The sequence below is a fragment of the Rhinopithecus bieti genome, unplaced genomic scaffold, assembly GCF_001698545.2.
Source record: "Rhinopithecus bieti isolate Rb0 unplaced genomic scaffold, ASM169854v2 scaffold_56975, whole genome shotgun sequence".
NCBI classification, from domain to species: domain Eukaryota; kingdom Metazoa; phylum Chordata; class Mammalia; order Primates; family Cercopithecidae; genus Rhinopithecus; species Rhinopithecus bieti.
Window position 1 is genome coordinate 1390018 of NW_016823127.1, and position 9006 is coordinate 1399023.

General features: G+C 53.6%; 1 long non-coding RNA gene across 1 annotated transcript; it reads left to right on the top strand.

Moving 5' to 3' along the window:
- The first annotated feature begins 33 nt into the window (after positions 1-33).
- LOC108521459 (uncharacterized) lies at positions 34-3670 on the top strand. Its single transcript, XR_001883191.1, has 3 exons — positions 34-421; positions 1191-1276; positions 2638-3670. It is a non-coding gene; the product is annotated as an uncharacterized LOC108521459 (long non-coding RNA).
- Positions 3671-9006: the final 5336 nt, after the last annotated feature.

The following is a 9006-nucleotide window of genomic DNA, read 5'->3' on the forward strand; positions in this document are numbered from 1 at the left end:
ATGGGGCCGCAGGGAGGGGAGGGCGGTGGCGGCCGGAGGGCGGGCGGGCCCGGGCCGCGGGCGCGCTGGGAGGAAGGAAGGGCCCAGCATGCAGGTGACTCCGTCCGGCCATGGCGCGGGGGCGGAGGATGCGGGTGGCCGGGCGTGGCACGCCTCGCCCGGGCTGCGCTTTCCGCCCAGGCCTCGGAGCGATGGGTCCGCTAGAGCTCGGCGCCTAGATTTGGCGGGGCTCGGGGCAAAGCACCCTGTACTAACGACTCAGCGGGTCCCACTCGCCAAGTGTCGATTTTCGTCCTCACCACAGACTTGGAAGGGAGGTCTCATTTTGCTAATGAGAAAACAGAGGCTCAGAGGGGTGAGACGATTTGCCCGAGGTCGCACAGGAAGAGGCGGAATTCCTAGCGAGTAAGCTGGACACAAAGTGAGTTCTTGGATGGCAGGGTCTTTCCCAATACCCACTCCTCACAAATGGGCCTTTTTTGGTTTTGGGTTTTTCAGGTGTGGGCGTGCACCCGTTGCTCAGGTTCCCAGAACTCTGGGCCGTTTGTTAGATGCTCTTTTCCTGCAGGTGGGGAGGGTCCGTGGTGGAATTGGTTGCTCAATGCACTAGGAAGCTCGTGTGGCACGGGGATTACAACCTAGTGTTATCTTAAGCAGGTACCTCTCGGTGCTCAATTTCACTCTCTGTAAAATGGGGTAATGCTGTTACCTCATGAGGTTGCTGGAAGGATTAAGTGTTAATTCAAGTAAGGCACCTAGGACAACCTCTTTATCTCTCATTAGCTATCCTTAGGCAGGGAAGCTTGGAATAATTGCCATTTCAGTTATTCTGCCATCTCGATTTGGGGTTCAAAAATTATTGCTCTTGCCGGGCGGGGTGGTTCATGCCTGTAATCCCAACACTTTGGGAGGCTGAGGTTGGTGGATCACTTGAGATCGGGAGTTCAAGAGCAGCCTGGCCAACATGGTGAAACCCTGTCTCTACTAAAAATACAAAAATTAGCCGGACGTGGTGTCAGGTGCCTGTAATGCAGCTATGTGAGAGGCTGAGGCAGGAGAATCGCTTGAACCCAGGAGGCGGAGGTTGCAGTGGGCAGAGATCGTGCCACTGCACTCCACCTTGGGAGACAGAGTGAGACTCCGTCTCAAAAAAAGTTATTGCTTTTATAATTACTATTCTCATTTTGCAGATAAAGAAATGGAGGCCCAGGGAACTGAAGTTCTTTCCCAGCATTTGCTGCCAGGAGTCTTTCCACCATGAGGAATGAGGCCAAGGGTAAGTCCATCTAACTCTAGAAACTGGCCTTCTAGCACCCCGGGCTGAGTTTTCCTACCCTACCCTTGCACCTCACTCAGGCAGTCAGTCCTTGGGAGAATGAATGAACACGCAGGAGACCTCACCCACCACCAGGGTCCTGGCCCAGTGCCCTGGGCACCTAACAGCACCAGCCTCCTTCAGGCTTTTCTGGCCACTGTGACTCCCCCCAATACTCTCAACACAGTGACCAGACCACTTCCCTGCTCAAAGTTCTTCCACACATCACCAATGCTGACAGATCAGTGCTACATTCCTGTTCTAGGCAGACAGGAACCATCACAACCTGGCTCCTGCCTGTCATCCTGGCCTTCCAGATTCACATTTGACAGGCTGGAGAGACACATACTTTGGTCAATTTTGCAAAATACAATAAATAACCAAAGAGATACACAACACTGGAGGCCAGGCACTGTGGCTTATGCCTGTCGTCTCAGCACTTTGGGAGGCCGAGGAGGGTGGATCACCTGAGGTTAGGAGTTCAACTAGTCTGGCCAACATGGTGAAACCCCGTCTCTAGTAAAAATACAAAAAATTAGCCGGGTGTGGTGGCATGTGGCTGTGATCCCAGCTACTCCGGAGGCTGAGGCAAGAGAATCGCTGGAACCTGGGAGGCGGAGGTTGCAGTGAGGAGAGATCACGCCACTGCACTCCAGCCTGGGCGACAGAGCGAGACTCCATCTCAGAAAAAAAAAAAAGATACATAACACTAGACTACTAGGAATTTAGGAATTCCCAGAATAAGACAGGTCCTTCTACCCCCTGACTGCAAATGTTCTCTGCTCTGCCTGGAACACTTCTCTTCCTGTCTTCTATACCCCAACACACACACACACACACACACACACACACACACACAGACACACACTCTCTCTCTTTATTTCTCCCCTTCCCCTCCCTTATTCCCAGAATAAGACAGGTCCTTCTACCCCCTGACTGCAAATGTTCTCTGCTGTGCCTGGAACATTTCTCTTCCTGTCTTCTATACCCCAACACACACACACTGATTCTCTCTCTCTTTATTTCTCCCCTTTCCCCTCCCTTCTTCCCTCTCCCAATGCTTGTTGGCCTGGAAAATTTCTTCCTTCAAGTTTCAGGCCAAAGGAAGCCAAAGTGTCCCCAGCAGACTTAGGAACTGCTGGCCCAGTGCTCCCTACATCCGTACATTTCCCCACTAAAGTGATGACCACACTGTTCTCATCAGTTACATGTCAGTGTCCTCACCTAATTTTGCTCCAGTGGCCAGGGCTGGAATGTTTTTTGTCTACATCTTGGAAGCCAGCACAGGGCCTAAGCCCACAGTACATCCTCCATAAGCACAGGTCGAATGAATGAATACACCGATGAAGGAACCACAACTCATCCTGGCAGGTCAGAGACGGCACAGCCTCAGGGACCCAGGGGTGAGTTATTAAACTGGCAAAGACCAGAGCTACCGAACTTTGAGGTTATCCAATCTCAAACTATTACTCTACCGCGAATAATGAGGTAAGGCTCAGAGCAGGGCACACAAGTTAGGGGCCAAGCCAGAATTGACCCCAGGCTTTCTGGCTCTTGGCCTTGGGCTAATTTCACTGCTTCAGCCCAAGAGAAGTTTAAATCTGCTCTGTGTAACTGGGAGGCCCCACTGGCAGTTCCATCCCTCGCTCCTCATTTCCCTCACTCCCACATGAGAGAACCACTGTAGCCAAACTCACCAAGCCTCAGTTGCTGCATCTTTCTAATGGGGAAAATCTGTGGGGACTCCCAGAGCCGCAGGAGAGCTCAGAGAGATCAGGATGTGAAGGCAGTGGTTTAGGGGGCATGTTAGAAGCACTGGGCTCTGAGGTCAGCCAGAGCAGGATTTGAATCTCAGTTCTGTTCTGCCCCTTGCTCCCTGTGTGACCTGGAGCAAGTGACCCTCCCTCTCTGAGCTTCACTTCGTCATCTGTAAAATGGACAGTACGAGTCTAACTGCACCTGGGAGTGCGGATCAAACGCAATTAGGTGTGCCACGCAGTGAACACAGAGCTGGGCATGTAGTAGGCGCACAATAAGTGCTGGTTAGTATCACCAGCATCGTTACCCCAGACTGCTTTCCCCACTTCGCTCCTCCTTCGCTCTACCAAGGACTTACCTGCCCCCTCCTGCCAGACGTGCTGTGTGTTGGTGACCTTTAGTTAGTTTGACAAGGTAATTCCTGCCCATGGCTTAAAGGCACCACACTACTCAGATAACCGTGCTTGCCGGCTCACCCTCGGTGCCGTAACCCCAAAGAGCAGCGAAAGGAAATTCTGGGCTCGGCGGGGTGACTCACGCCTGTAATCCCAGCACTTTGGGAGGCCTGGGTGGGCGGATCACTTGAAGTCAGGAGGTAGGAACTAGCCTGGCCAACGTGGTGAAACCCCGTCTCTACTAAAAATACAAAAATTAGCCAGGTGTGGTGGCACATGCCTGTAATACCACATACTCAGGAGGCTGAGATGGGAGAATCGCTTGAACTCGGGAGGCGGAGGTTGCAGTGAGCCGAGATAGTGCCACTGCACTCCAGTCTGGGGGATAGAATCAGACTCCATCTTAATTTTAAAAAAAAGACCTGGCATGGTGGCTCACATCAATAATCCTAGCACTTTGGGAGGTTGAGGTGGGCGGATTACCTGAGGTCAGGAATTTAAGACCAGCCTGGCTGACATGGTGAAACCCTGTCTGTACTAAAAATACAAAAAATTAGCCAGGTGCAGTGGCACGCACCTATAATTCCAGCTGCTCTGGAGGCTGAGGCAGGGGAATCACTTGAACCCAGGAGGCAGAGGTTGCAGTGAGCTGAGATGGCGCCACTGCACTCCAACCTGGGTGATCAAGCTAGACTCCCTCTTAATTAAAAAAAAAAAAAGGAAATTCTGAAATGGATGGGAAAGTTCGTGTTTTAACAGCAGCCCCGCGACCTCCGTGCATCCTGATCTCCCTGAGCCCTCTCTGCAGCCTTAAGTCTCCACAGACTTTTTCCTAATAGACAGATGTGGCAACCGAGGCTCAGTGAATTTGGCTGCAACCCTTCTGTCATCTGAGAATGAGGAAAATCAGCTCCTTTATACCCCAAGCTGTGCGACCTCAGGCAAGTCAGCTCACCTCCCTGGGCCTCAGTCCCTTCATCTGTAAAATGGGCACACTGTCTCTGAAGTGCCCAGCCTAGTGCTGGACTCGGTGCCAACAGCGGTGAGTAAGAGCATCAGCCTCTCACCAAGAGAAGAGACCCCATGGGCCAGCCTGTGGCTGCTGGAGTTGGCCAGGCCCCTTCTGTCCTGCTGTGAAGGGGTGGGAGGGAGCGGGTCTCAGCTCCCTGCCCTTATGGAAAACCTAGCCAGAGGCTTGAGTGTTTCCAGACCTCTCTGGGCAGGGGATGGGTTACGTAACGCCAGATGTTTGTGAAACTGGCTCAGGCCCAGGTCTGAGACTCACTTTGCAATCCCAGAGCCACTTGTAAGCCCGCTCTCCCTTCCCCCATACCTGGCTCCCCCTTGGCCCAGGGCTGGCGAGAGGTGGTTGCTGACTGGAAGCTTTCAGCTGTGTAGATTATTCCATCACCCTCACTCCAAAAGCTGAAAGCAGCCCCCAAGCCTGCCCCGGAAGTGGAAAATCCACTGGCTTGGTGAGACCAGGGTGAGTTTAAGAGCTCTGCTCCCACCTCTCCTGTCATGCGAGGGCCCCAGGTGCCTCCTCCTCAGCCCCCACTCTCTCTCCTTTGCTTAGCAACCCCCTGCTCCCTCCCCTCCCCATGTCTATCCACCCTCACCCCTCCAGCCCCCACTGGAGCCAGCCTACCCTTCGCCACCTGAGGACCCCCAGAGACAGCAGGAACGGATTGAACAGCGTGGGCCGGTCCCCGGGCATCCGCCATGAGGTCACCAGTCGGCCCTTGAGCGGGCTCCCAGCCTTGCCCTCTGCTGGCCTCTTGTCTGCCTGTCAAACAGGGTCCAGTGTTGGCCCCAGGTCCCTTTGGTGGGATGGAGGCACCCCTGGCTACAGCCTCCCCTGCCCATTTTGTGGTGCCCCCCTCCGCGGAGCCCCAGGGTTCCCATCTTTCTCTCCTCCCAGAACTGCCGAGACAAGAGCCAGTTAACTTGTTCTCACTACGTTGTGTTTGACTGAGCAGGCTCCCAGGGCTCAGCACCCTTGAAGGTGTGCACGTCATTACCCTAAAGTCAAACCACGGGCGCCAGCTGGAGGGGTTCAGACCACAGGTGTGTTTCCACCCACCTAGTCTTTGCAGAGTATTTCACATTAGGTTAGAGATTTCACATATAAATACGTATCTCCAGTGTTTCTTGAAATATCGAAAGATGTGGAAACTCTAGGCCCGTCTGCCCCATGGCAACAGCTGTCTGGAACCGAGGAGTCACACGAGTGTCCTTGGTCCCCCCACTTCTCACTGTTGTTACCTGCCTGGCCTTCAGGGCGTTAGGCTTGTGACCCCAGCTTAAGCAAAAGGAATGAGCTGTGGACTTCTACAGACACGCCCAGCAGAGCCCCTAAATGCTCCCTCTTTGGAGTCATCCTCGTTGGGGAAACCAAGGCCCCAGTGAAGCAGAGGCACTTGTCCAAAGTCACACATAGCAGGTTACTGGGAAGGGAGGAGAGAGCCCAGGTGTCCTCGCTCTGGAATCTGCACGCTCTCTGGAAGCGGAACTTGAAGCATCAAAGCACAGGGCTTTGGGGGTGGGGGTGCCCCCGACTCTGCTACCACATCTCCCATCACAGCCCTGACCACAGGCATGCAACTGTCTCACTTGACTGAACTTGATGGCGCTCCGACTCACCTGTGACCCACACCCGGGTATACAGAAGGTGCTCACTGAGTGCGTGTGAATGATGCATGAATGAGGTGGTTATCAGTTCTGACCAGTCAAGGCTGCCTAGGGGTGGGGGTAGGTTGAGATATTTTCCACGTTGATGTGCCAGGCCTGTTTCCTGGAGACTAGAGGGGCACCCCTGCATTGCTGTTTCCTCCTCGTTCACTACTCTGGCTCCAGGAAGTATGAAGAAATAGCCCAGAAAGAGGAAGAGCAAAGTTGTCGGAGCCCCTGGGAGGGCTGGCAGCACCTTTAGCGACCAGCATCCCCTGTCCCCTCCCATTCCACAGATGGGAGTACTGGACCCCTCAAAATCACAGCACTGCCGTTCAAAGCCACGCAAGAAATCAGAGCAGGGATGGGGGCAGCCTGGGTGGGGGGCAGGTGGAGGTGCAGAGAGAGCGCTGGGTGGTTCCTGGGCTGGGTTCTAGTCCCAGTACAGCTAGCCACTGACTGTGTAACCTGGGACGACTCCCCTGCCTCCATTTCCTCATCTGCACAGTGAGGGTTTGGGCAAAATTCCCCCAGCTTTGACTCACGGCAGGGCCCAATTTTGGGGGCTCCAGGCTGCCCGATGGATACTCCCTGCCACACCTGGCTCTTCAGGAGGCACCGGGGGAAGAGCAGGACCAGAAAACACAGCCCCAAACAGTCTGTCTCCTCCTCCCCGACCTCCTACTGCCCCATGGCCCTCAACGCTGATTTCACCTCTCTGGAGGCTGAGGGTGATGAGAACAGTCTGTTTGGCAGGTCACGGGGAGCGGCAGGCAGAGCTGTGTTCACCAGCTGCAGCCAGGCCTCAGAGCAGCATCTGTGGGTCCCACCCCCGCATATATCTCTCCCCTCTCCAGGACCCTGGAGACGCTCCAGGCCTGGCTGACTGTGGGCACATCCTCAGCTCTCTGACTCCTGCTCCTGGAAGCCCTGCTCTTTCAGCCTGGCGTGGCCCTCTCAAACCGGAAGGATCTCTTTCCTCGGAGACCACTGGGGCCAAACCGTCATTTGCCCAGGGAAAGACATTGACCTTTTCAGGCCCAGAAAATGAGAAGCATGGCCTAGGGTTCTGACCCCAGGACTACCCACCTACCCAGGTCCCCAAGCCAGAAGGTGGCTCCTGCAGAGCTCCTCTTCTCAAGGCCCCACCATGCACACAGATGACCCCATGGGGAAGCCAACTTTGGTCTGGATGATTCCAGGGCTCTTCTGAGGAATGACGCCCATCTCCAACCTGCTTCCCCTTCCCTTCCCCACCATGTGTACCCATGCCCATGACCCAACTACCGAGTCTGCCTGCTTCTGGTCAGTCAGGGGGTCTTGGCCTCTGCTTGGTTCTGACTCCTCAGGCTCCTCTGGTTGGAACTGGAGATTAAAAAAAGAACACAGCTTAGCCTAACTTATTCTCCAGGGTGCATGCATCTGTCCACCTCATCCATCCATTCTGTCATCTGTCCATGCAACACCCATGTAACGTCCAGCATCAGTAGATCCATGTATCCATCTAACCATCCAGGGTCTATCCCACATGACTCACCTTCTCATGTATCCAGCATCCATTGTCTATCACCCATTCATGTATCCACTCTCCATTGATCCATCATGTATCCATTTACCCAATACCTATATATCCCTCTCTCCATCCATCATCCATCTATCCATATTTCCATCATCTGTTCACCATCTATCATGTGACATTCATCCATCCATGCCACATCCATCCATCCATATTCCACCCAGCATTTATCCATCCATTACCTAAGCAACATCCATCATATATCCACCACCACCATATATTCATCACCCAGCTATCCGTCCATCATCATCCATCCGGACAGCTGTTGCCATGGGAAGACGGGCCCAGAGTTTCCACATCTTTTGATATTTTAAGAAACACTGGAGATATGTTTTGTTTTGTTTTGTTTTGTTTTGTTTTTGAGACGGAGTCTCGCTCTGTTGCCCAGGCTGGACTGCAGTGGCCAGATCTCAGCTCACTGCAAGCTCTGCCTCCTGGGTTTATGCCATTCTCCTGCCTCAGCCTCCCGAGTAGCTGGGACTGCAGGTGCCCGCCACCTCGCCTGGCTAGTTTTTTGTATTTCTTTTTTAGTAGAGACGGGGTTTCACCATGTTAGCCAGGATGGTCTCGATCTCCTGACCTCGTGACCCGCCCGTCTCGGCCTCCCAAAGTGCTGGGATTACAGGCTTGAGCCACCGCGCCCGGCTGGAGATATGTATTTATATGTGAAATCTCTAACCTAATGTGAAATACTCGGAAAAGACTGTGTGGATGGAAACACACACATCCAACAGGTGTCTATCATTCATTCCACATGCATCATTGATCCATCACCCATTCCCACAGTCACCCTCCATTCATCCATCGTCCACCCACTAACCCCTCTGTCCTCCATCTTGCATGCATCCACTGAGCTGCCCCCTCCTTTATGTCAGGCCCTGGGCCAGAGTCAGAGTTACAGAGATAAAGCAGGCAGAGATCCTGCTTCTGTGGAGCTTTTGGGGAAATTACAGCCCCATTAGATGGATGTTGCATGGACAGATGGAAGCAAAACTGCCAAGCCCAGAAGGGAACCATCGCCAGGAGTGACTGTTCAGGGAAGGCTTCTCAGGACAGGGCGTCTGACCTAAGACTTGAACAATGAACAGGGGTTTGGTGGCTGAAGAGGGAAGGGAAGAGCACGTGCAAAGGCAGGGATATATCTTCATAGGCCCTGCAGCCAGCTCAGCACCAATGAGTCAAATCTGGAGTGGAAGGAAGGGAAACCAGCCTTGAGTGCCATGCCAGGGATTTTCTTTCTTCCTTCCTTCCTTCCTTCCTTCCTTCCTTCCTTCCTTCCTTCCTTCCTTCCT